Source organism: Colias philodice, chromosome 21 (assembly GCF_061535455.1).
Source record: "Colias philodice isolate Cphi_HAF_F1 chromosome 21, ilColPhil1 Martin Lab GWU primary, whole genome shotgun sequence".
NCBI classification, from domain to species: domain Eukaryota; kingdom Metazoa; phylum Arthropoda; class Insecta; order Lepidoptera; family Pieridae; genus Colias; species Colias philodice.
In genome coordinates, this window is record NC_143106.1 from 2,638,004 (window position 1) to 2,648,880 (window position 10,877).

General features: G+C 34.7%; 1 long non-coding RNA gene across 1 annotated transcript; it reads left to right on the forward strand.

Annotated features, from left to right (window-relative positions):
• The first annotated feature begins 8,307 nt into the window (after positions 1-8,307).
• Positions 8,308-9,544, forward strand: LOC149478726 (uncharacterized). Its single transcript, XR_016317324.1, has 2 exons — positions 8,308-8,570; positions 9,028-9,544. It is a non-coding gene; the product is annotated as an uncharacterized LOC149478726 (long non-coding RNA).
• The last annotated feature ends 1,333 nt before the right edge of the window (positions 9,545-10,877 follow it).

Genomic DNA, 10,877 nt, shown 5'->3' on the forward strand with positions numbered 1-10,877 from the left:
GTTCTGTCATGGAATTATAGGCTTATCTAGAACAAGATAGACGTGATATTATTATAGCTTGCATCATATGACAAACAATACGCAAAAAACACTTATGTATTGTATAACTAGCTCGATCCCGCTCGCGCTGGTAATTGGTACCCGGATAAAAAGTAGCCTATGTGCTATCCAGTACAGTTTAATCTGTACCAAACTTCACTGTTCCGATTTTTTTGCGTAAAAGTAAAAACAAAAAATAAGAAACACCATACATTCTTAGTTCTTACCAACTTTTATACAGAGCCGATGGGCTTTTTTAGCTTTAACGAGTAGCCAACATTCATTCATTTTTGTAAATATCGCATTTATAATAATATTAGTAAGATATATATACTAAATATATTACATATACAACGGAACAATCAATTCGTTAACTTTTTAAGTAATCGATTGTTCCATTGGAAAATTTGCGGTGTAGTACCGCTTATCTGAGGAGCGAGAGGTCAAACGTGCAAAATTCGTTATACGAAATTATTGTTATCTTTTCGTCGGCGACAAATGATACGTGACCGTTTTGGAATCTCGAAGGCTCTGATGATTATTGAAATGGGGATTGAGGATAGCTAGTTAAGTTTTGGGGATTGAGGAAAGCTAGTTAAGTTTTCATTCGACTAAGGGCCGATTTTTCAATGCTTGGATAAAACTTATCCGTCCAATAAGAGCTATTACGCACTGTCGACCAGTCGCCGGCGACTCAGTCTCTCGGCGACCAAAACAGAGAAACTAGGGGCAGGAAACCAAGCCGAGCGACAGTATTCTAAGTACATTCGTGCAGAATCCGGTCCCTACAAAAGTCGCTACGATAGTTGCTTGCAGTGCGAACGCTCCCATTTGAAGCCGTGCTTCTATTGGTCGCCGGCGACCGCCAGTCGCCTGTGCGTCGCCACAACGCGGCGAGTCGCCGAGTCGCCGGGACGACTGACGACTCAGTGCGCAAGCCCCTATTTAAACTATAGTAAGTCACAGTCGCCGGCGACTGAGTCGCCAGCGACTGGTCGACAGTGCGTAATAGCTCTAAAGTATTACACGATAATATTAAAATGTCACGTAAACTGTCAAATACGGGCAATTAGAATACGTTTTTAAAATTATTTGACGAATAAGTTTTATCCAAGTTTTATACATTATTTGACGAATAAGTTTTATCCAAGCATTGAAAAATCGGCCCTAAATGTTGCGTAGGAAAAAAATATAAGAACATAAAATAGTATACGAATTTTATTAGAAGCAGAGTCGAAACGTAGAGTGGAGAACTCTAGATTTTTCTATGAATATCTCTATATTGAATATCCTTTTAACTCGACACCTTCATATAGAAAACTGCTCGAGTCGTCACTTCGTGTTATGACTGACGTCTTATTAATGACCTAACCTAGGAGTTACATCAACGACAACTGACGCAAAGACAATCATAAACTGGATTTATAATTGTGTGAAAAACACAATGTTACCTTTCAAAGTATTACCGCAATTATGGACTAGTGTACGTAAGTGTATTTAGGTATAGTTTATACACTTTAGAATAAGCTCCTATTAGTAATGAGAGTAAGAATATAACATTGAATTATTTCCCATCAATGCCACGTACAGAGCAATGACGTAAATAAAGGGTTACCTGCAAAAAAATATACCTTTTTATCGGGAGTGATTGGAAAACAAGGAAATGATTTAATTACCTAATTAGATTTCACTCTTATTAATTATTCTGAAAAGAAAAAATTGTAATGGCGTAAATGTTATTACTTTTCTTTTTCTTTAATGAGTTTTGAAGATATATATGCATTTTTTATAATGATAGAATTAATGGAGAAAAAAAATGTAAGTGCTTTCCTAGACCCACTTCTAAAGATTAATAATAAGACAGTATACTAAATACCTAAAGAAAATCGATCAGTGAAACAGATGTATAATGCATAGCTGCCCCTTGGGGACATGGGACTTCACATACTAAATACCTAAAATTTAATACAGTCAAGGTAAACTGGAAATAAAACCTGGCAATTCGTCATTAAATAATTCCGATAATATACGGGATAGTTATTTGAAGAGGATTCTTGCAATAAAATCTGAAGCAGACAGGTTGTGACGTAAATAAGGTTATGCTTATGGCGGGAAAATGTGCGTAGTTTAGAATCTATTGTTATTTTATTCGCAGGTGTGGGTAAAGGTAAAGCGCAATACACATTGAGCCCGCCGGGCCGCCGACATATGTCGGCAACTTTTTGTCGGCGGTCTAGTTGGCGGCTTCACTTATTACAAGTCGGAAAATTTGGTCGGCGGCATGTCGGCGGCTTGAGATGAGAAATTTATTTGGCAGTCAGTGATTGCCGTGTGTCGATAAAGGTTGTGTGGTTTTGGATTCCACAATACCTCCTTCTCATGATAAAGATTAATTAACGTAAGACATTTTTCGTCGTCCCACTCCATGTCGTAAAAAATACAAGCATGTCACTGCAGGTCGAGCGTCGCCGGGCAACTGAGCGCAGGCGTACCCAAGCCGCCAACATGTCGGCGGGCAACACGCGCGGGCGCATGTTGCCGACATGATTCTTTTCATACAGGCCGCCGGGTTGTGTCGCCGGGCTTTGTCGGCGGCCCGGCGGGCTCAATGTGTATTGCGCTTAAGTGTCCGTGACATTGCAGGCTGGAGAACATTTGAAGATTTATTACTTACAATTTCAGAAACTGTAATAGTTGTAGCAACGTTAATGTTGGTTTGATGTAAATTATATGAACTAATACCCGCTTATACCCGCATGTGTCCAGACTCGTCGTTTGAATTATAGTGTCTATTCCAATTTTGTATTGTATATTTTATTCCGCCATAGTATGGTAAAAGTTTGTGCCACAATAAAATAGGGAATTCGTTCAAAATCGATTGCAATCGTTATTACTGAGTGTATAAATAATACTTTTATCTTATAATTCAATCAAGATATTTACATATGAAATATGATACCTATGTGTGAACATTATTTTCAGAATAAACTTCAATCGGTATGTACACTGTACAAAGTTTAACCGAATCATGTCTATTTGCTGTAAGAAGTGTGTCAATAACTCCGTTACAATGTATGGGTCTGACAAATATAAGTTAGGAAAAAATTAAATTATACTGACATATATTCAATAATATTGACCCGATCTGGATATTGTTCGTAAACGTCGTATTTTTACAGTTTCCTTGTTTTATTACGCAACCGTTGTTTTTGTCCTATTTTTTCATCGATGGAACCTAAAAACAAAAAAATTGGTTGACAAATTGTTTTTTTTTTCATTCTTCCTTGATCATCTGTTAATCAAATTACTGAACCGAAACTGCCTTGAGTTTTTGTAGTGTTTGTATACAAACAAAATGTTCTCTGTTGTTGATTGTTCTGGGTTTGTGAACACCTAGAAAGATATCACGATAGGAAGTGGTTTACACTTTTCTGTTTATTTACTGTTTTTATTCGACTGCATCAGAAGAATTGTGTTTTTATGAGAATGCATGTAATATTGTATGGATACTAATATTACAAATCTGAAGAGTTTGATTCAGGAACTAAGGGGTTCGATTTGAAAAAATTTCTCAATTATAGATTTCTGAGGCCATTTATGGGCAGGAAAGCTATAATATTATCACAGTATTACAATATTATTTCCTATTGTAATACTGTGCTATTATCATCACTCAAAGATTCAAAGTACCAAAGCAATGCGGTTAAACACGGCGAAGCTAGTATAATATAATATAATGGTTTAATTATATTTATTTGGCACAATATCTAGCCTGAACGGCTCGCTGGATCTAATAGATGTAGTTAGCCGAGTATGTCCTAATTACGAGTAACACTGGGCATGTTAAAATAACAAAAGTTCTAGAATAAATATCGTAATCTCAGCTTTGTAAGTACATTCAGCAAATAAAGGCAATTTGAATTTGAAAAAAAAATCTCGGCTCTTGTTACTTTGATGGAGTTATTACGGAAATATTTAAAAAGTTTATTTTCCATAGGTATGAGTTTCAAAATGAAAATTTAAAGTGTCGAATTTTTCACGTCATATTTTGGTTTTCTGAAAAACTAATTAAAATGTATCTTAGCATTAGTATTATTTGGATTTTGATGAAATTTATAGTTAATTAGTACTCACGGAATATAATATTATGTATTGGATTGTTTATTATTTATCTGTAGCGTCGTAGCACCCCGCTGCTACGAAGAGTGGACAGTCATTTTTTTTTGTATTATTAGTTGAATATTAGTCTTGAATAAATGAGTTTGATGAAAAAAGGTTAAGGAAACTCATTGTTACAGGCAAGGTTATATTAATCATAATCTCAGTTAATTGTTTTCATAGAATATTTAATGCTTTTTGAGGATTTTATTTATCATTGAAATATAATATGATTCATAGAAATAGAAAACAATTTATTGAAATGAAATAAAGTATACATACAGTGTTTCTGAAGATACAAAATAACAAAAAAAAAATCAAGTATATAAAAAAAAGTAATGTTTCAGGGTCAATACATTGAAATTTGACCAGTATTATTAACATGGTATTATAGCTTTAACAAATCCTACTACTATTATAAAGGCGAAAGTTTGTAAGTATGGATGTATGGATGTATGGATGTTTGTTACTCTTTCACGTAAAAACTACTGAACCGATTACAATGAAATTAAGCACACATATAGAGGGTAACTTGGATTAACACATAGGATAAGTTTTATCCCGGAAATCCCGCGGGAACGGGAACTATGCGGGTTTTTCTTTGAAAACGCGGGCGAAGCCGCGGGCGGAAAGCTAGTACAATATATATCTTTCAATGCTTTACAAAATTATACTAAAGGTCAAGAAAAAGGAAAAACGAAAAATATTTTTCTTAGTAAATTTAAGACATTAAACTGTCGTACACTTGATTTCTCAAGTGTAAAGGCTCACTAGAGCTGCGAGGTAGTATCTCGCTAAGGTCTAGTGGGTAAAGTGACATCAGCGCGAGATGTTTACTTAGAGCGGCAGCGGAGGAGTGCCTTTAGGGTACCAACGGTGACGTTCACAGGCCGAGCCAGCAGGCTTATTGCGCACCCATCAACACGCACTGGACCAGCGTGATGGGTTATTATCTGTCCGAACCTCTTCCCTCATATATATAAACATATACTTAATTCAAAAAATATGACAAGTAAACCTAAAAAAACGCCCCAAGTCCCTGGCGGTACTCGTGGGCGTACTGCTGATGACAGTAGGCAGGCACGCCCCGGTCCAAGGGGTGGTAAGAATCTCCAGGTGGGTAATCTTAACTGTCCGACGACTAAGGCTTGCAAAAAGGATATGCAGAAACTTAATATTTTGACTTATAACGTTAGAACTTTAAGAACAGAAGAAAGGCTAGTTGAATTAGAAAATGCAATAGAAACCATCAATTGCGATATTTTAGGTTTAGCGGAAGTGCGACGAGAAGGTGAACATACAATTGAAAGAAATAAGAATATTTTTTATCACAACGGAGAACAAAATAGTCAATATGGAGTTGGATTTTTAGTTTCAAAAAAGTGGAAAAATAACATAATAGAATTTATTGGATACTCTAATAGGATTGCACTTCTAAAATTTCGTATAGATGACAAAAAAATACTTACAATTATACAAATATATGCACCTACATCTACGCATTCTAATGACGAGGTTGAAGATTTTTACGATCTACTTAATAAGGCTTGCGATGATCACAGAGGGACCTGGACAGTAGTGTTAGGCGATTTTAATACAAAATTAGGAATTCGAAATTCCACGGATGATCGTAACATCTTAGGACCACATGGGTTGGGCATTCGAAACGAACGCGGAGAACGTCTATTACAATTTGCTTTCGGACAACAATTAAGTATTATGAATAGCTTCTTTTATAAAAAACTGAATCGCCGATGGACATGGCTTTCTCCTAATGGATTCACGAAAAATGAAATTAATTTTTGTCTTTCTTCAAATAAATACATCATAAAAAACACAGAAATTCTTAATAACTTAAAATTTAGTTCTGATCATCGGGCAGTACGCACAACAATTAGCTTCAATATGAAAATTCTTAGATATAATAGGATGAAACTTACGACAAAAAAGATTGACAAAAATAGTTTAATAGCAAATACAGAACAGTTTAACTTAGAATTATGTAATTATTTTAGCTTACTAGAAACAAACGACACAGAAGATACAGAAATCACCTACAAAAACATCATAAATAGTATCAATGTGGCCAGTAAAAAGATAAAAACCACAAAAAACAAAAATAACAAATTGACAAAAACAACTTTAGATTTAATAGACAAGAGACAAACTATAACACCATATACTACAGAATATAAAGAAATAGATAAAAAAGTAAAGAGACATATAAGAAAAGATATACGGGCATATAACACGAATTTCGTTCAAAAGGCACTCGTGAATAACACATCCCTTAAACAAACTATGCTAAATACACAACCAAGTAAGCCATTAATTTTAGCATTAATGGATGCAAATGGAATAAAGCAAACCGCCCGGGATAAAATTATGCAAGTTAGTACGGAATTTTACAAAAAATTGTACTCTGATGAATCATGTTGTTGTTCAAACGATACAAACTATCTACGTTCAGAAGTAGTAAATCCAATCACCATCGAAGAAGTTCATATGGCCATAAAGAGTATGAAGTACAATAAAAGTCCAGGCGAAGATGATATTACAACCGAATGCATCAAAATTGGCGAACCGATACTTATTCCCTACATAACTAAACTATTTAATAACATATTACAAACGGGTATATTTCCTAAAAACTTTTGCCATTCTAATATAATCCTACTCCATAAGAAGGGAAATAGAACAGACATCCAGAACTATCGTCCTATAAGTCTTATATCGCATCTATACAAAGCCTTTATAAAAATAATTGAACATCGCATAACACGAGATCTCGATAAGCAACAGCCTCCTGAACAAGCAGGATTTCGTGGCGGTCTCTCTACAACTGACCATCTTCATTCCCTTAATCAAATTATAGAAAAAAGCCATGAATTCAACCTCCCACTTTACTTAGCCTTCGTTGATTATTCAAAAGCTTTTGATAGCCTTAAACATAATGCCATATTCACAGCTCTAAAACAACAAAATATAGACCCGACATACATCCAACTCATACAAAATATCTATCGCACCAGTACAGCTTCAATAAAAATTAATAGCAACGGCCCATCCTTTCAAATATCAAAAGGAGTAAAACAAGGCGACCCGTTATCTCCAAAACTCTTCAACGCTACCTTGGAAGAAGTATTTAGAAGCTTAGCACCTCGCTGGCAGGAAAGAGGCTTTAAAATTGGTGAGCATCGGTTAACAAATCTTCGCTTTGCTGATGATATTGTCCTCTTTTCCTCTACATCCTCAGAGTTGCAAACGATGCTCGAAGATCTGAGCGATGCAAGCCTTAGGGTTGGACTTACGATGAACATGACCAAAACAAAGATAATGACTAATAGCACCAAAACCACCATCATTGTCGAGGGTGGGTCAGTTGCATATGTCGATGAGTATACCTATCTTGGCCAAATAGTTTCTTTCCAAGCAAGACAGGATAAAGAAATTGGTAAACGTATTGAGAACGCTTGGAGAAGCTTTTGGTCGATGAAAGAGCTGATGAAAGGAAAGATGCCTCTTTCACTAAAGCGAAGACTCATGGACATGTGCATCTTACCATTCCACCATTTTTAGTTTAATAAATATAAAAATGAAACCCGTTTTCCTTGGTCACGGCATCACGCCTGAACGGGTGGACCGATTTCGATAATTCTTTTTAAAGTGAAACTTTTATTACATCGTCTCAAACTTTTTGGTCTGTGTAGCGCATGTCGCGTGTATCGCGGCTGCCGAGTACCTACTCGGCAGCCGACCGACACGCGACATGCGCTACACAAAGCAGTGTTCGGAACCGTTCGAACAGTTTCACTTTTACCGTGGTTTCATAAAACCACACAACATTTTATTTTTTTTAATAATATTCCTTGAAGTACGAGGATTGTTCCTATGGAGAGAAAACGTAAATATGTACCACGGGAGAAGCCGGGGCGGACCGCTAGTGTGCAATAAATATTCAAGTTTAGAATTTAGATAATTAGGTACTGAGACTGAATCCAGGTAAATTCAACTGAACCTTTATTACGTGTGTCCAAGGAGACATAATCCAGAAATGATTTAACAAAGTGGAAATGTAATACAAATCGTAAAGGTGACCGTAGCATAGGGTAACGGCACCAGTGGTCAGCCAGGCACCAGTGATCAGCCTATTGCGTTGTTTATTGGCCATAAATATCGCTGTAATCAAAATAACCAAATCACGCGCACCTTAATAGAAGCTCTGTTTCGTTATTGGTTCATGCATCACGCGATAGGAGCAGCAGGGGGTCAGGGGAGAGAAGTAAACACGTTCGTACAGGTGCTGTCCGCCGACAAGAGCAGAAGTGTCATGTCTGCAATATTTTTTGTTTCATGTGGTGCTCTTTTGAAAGGTGAGAAATAACATATTTTAGTATGAAATGTGATTGTGTTTTATAGATAATAACTTTATAGATTACTTAGAGCATTTAATTTTGTGAAATTTGATAAAAAATATTGTTTTTTTACTTAAAAATTTGAGGGGCTGACCATTGGATACTGATTTTTTATGAAAGATCCAATGGACAGCCCCTGGGGCTGATTACTGGGTTTATTCCTAATTGTTAGAAAACCCAGTGGTCAGCCGCATTTCAAAATATTTTTTTCAAGCGGCTGACCACTGGGTCTCAATCTGTGGTCTCAATGATCCAGTATTCAGCCACGATGTTATTGAAATAATATTTGAAGTATAAATTCGAATGTTTATGTTTAAATCTATAAGTAATACTTCATGTTAGTTAAGTTTTACCTGAAATAATTGTATTATGTGTTTTCATATCCAAAAGTTATTATTGTTCCCTTTTTTTCTAGCTAAAAATGCCGCCAAGACAACAGTATCCTCCAGAGAAATCCTCCGAAAGAGATCCTCCTGTGGTTGATTATAATTATATATATTGTGGATTATAGATACATCAATAATATTATAAACTAATATCGCTGATTTCTTTAAAAAGAATTATTGCTGTTTTTATGATAAATAATAAGAAGTACCTAGAAAATAAGAAGACACAAAGAGATTGTAATAGTATGTTTAAAATAATATTTGTATTGTGTGCGATATACATTTTTTTGTGCTAAGTGAATCGTTGCTATAAAAATGTGATTAATATAGTTGATTTTGATATAACATTGTTTATTTTGATCTCATAATTAGTTATACTTACTAAAGGCTGAACACTGGGTTCAACAAGGCTGTTTATTGGTTTTTAGAGGCTGTTCACTGGGACACTGGGCCATTTTTTGTTTAAAATTAATTATATATTTTACTAAGAGAATTATTGTTTTTGATAAACGCTGATTCGAAACTACAATAAACAATAAATCCATACATGTTGAACGTTTTTTTATTCGACGATTGTTGTAGAAATGGCAATGGTCAAAACTTCAAAAAGCTGTTATGAGGCTGACCACTGGTGCCGTTACCCTATAAACACAGTAAATTTGAACGCAGTTGGCGCGCTCCTCACTTCCTGACCCGATTTCGACATTCACAACTCTGTATACTCTGTATTCTTTCGTGGCGGGTAAATTATCTGCGTTTGTTTTGATTTAAATATATGTATTTTCCCTTTAGTACGAGGAAAGTACCTGAATAATAATTATGGTTTTATATTTGCGATTGTATTAAAAAATTCTCAAATTAATAAAATAACTTCCATTACATAATATTCTGTAAAATCTTTAAGTAGTACGTTTGAAATTAAAGCTTCTGAAACATTGTGCTGATTTCAAGTACCTATAATATATAATTTATAGTTGATATTTATTTCAAACAATGACTTTTCGTGCGTGTAACAATGTACGAAAAATACATCCTGCTTTCATGATTGATCTGTTAATAGGTATTAAATAATGTAACTAATTTTGTAATTTTATAGACAGACAATAGAAATGACCTAGGACAATAGTAATTTATATAATACGACATTGTAGTACAACAGGAAAAGTTACGACGCAATCAATAAATTTTTAATTCGCAATTATATCAGATTAGAACAATGGAGTATTGCAATTTCTATACGTTCCACTTTAGAATGTAATTATTGATTTCTAGAATGTTCGAAATTTGAGTGTTAGCATTGGCACTATTTTTGGACAAAAATATGGTTTTGTAATCTATGGATGCATGTTATGAAACAGTTTAGGGTTGGTTTCCACGATACAGCGTAGCTCACATACCTAGATACTAAATCATTAACAGCGATGTGTACTACTATAGTAGATATAACCACTGTAAAATACAATATCACAGATATAAAATCAGCAATATTTTAAACTTAAAATAGTAAAAGGTTCATTACAGTCAAGGAAAAAATACAACCGCAAAAAGAACATATTTACTATACAATTTTTGTCAGCTCTTTACGTATGGTTAGAACACAATACATATGTTCATAATTATCTATACATATAATAAAATCGTAGGAAAGTCAAAACTGTACATTGAATATTTTTTTAAAAGAATACTTGATCCATGATCTATAATCGTCTATATCTATACATATAATAAAATCGTAGGAAAGTCAAAACTGTACATTGAATATTTTTTTAAAAGAATACTTGATCCATGATCTATAATCGATATAGAAGCCAAAAATATAGTTTTTAGAATTTTTGTCTGTTTGTCGGTTTGTCTGTTTGTCTGTTTGTCTGTATGTATT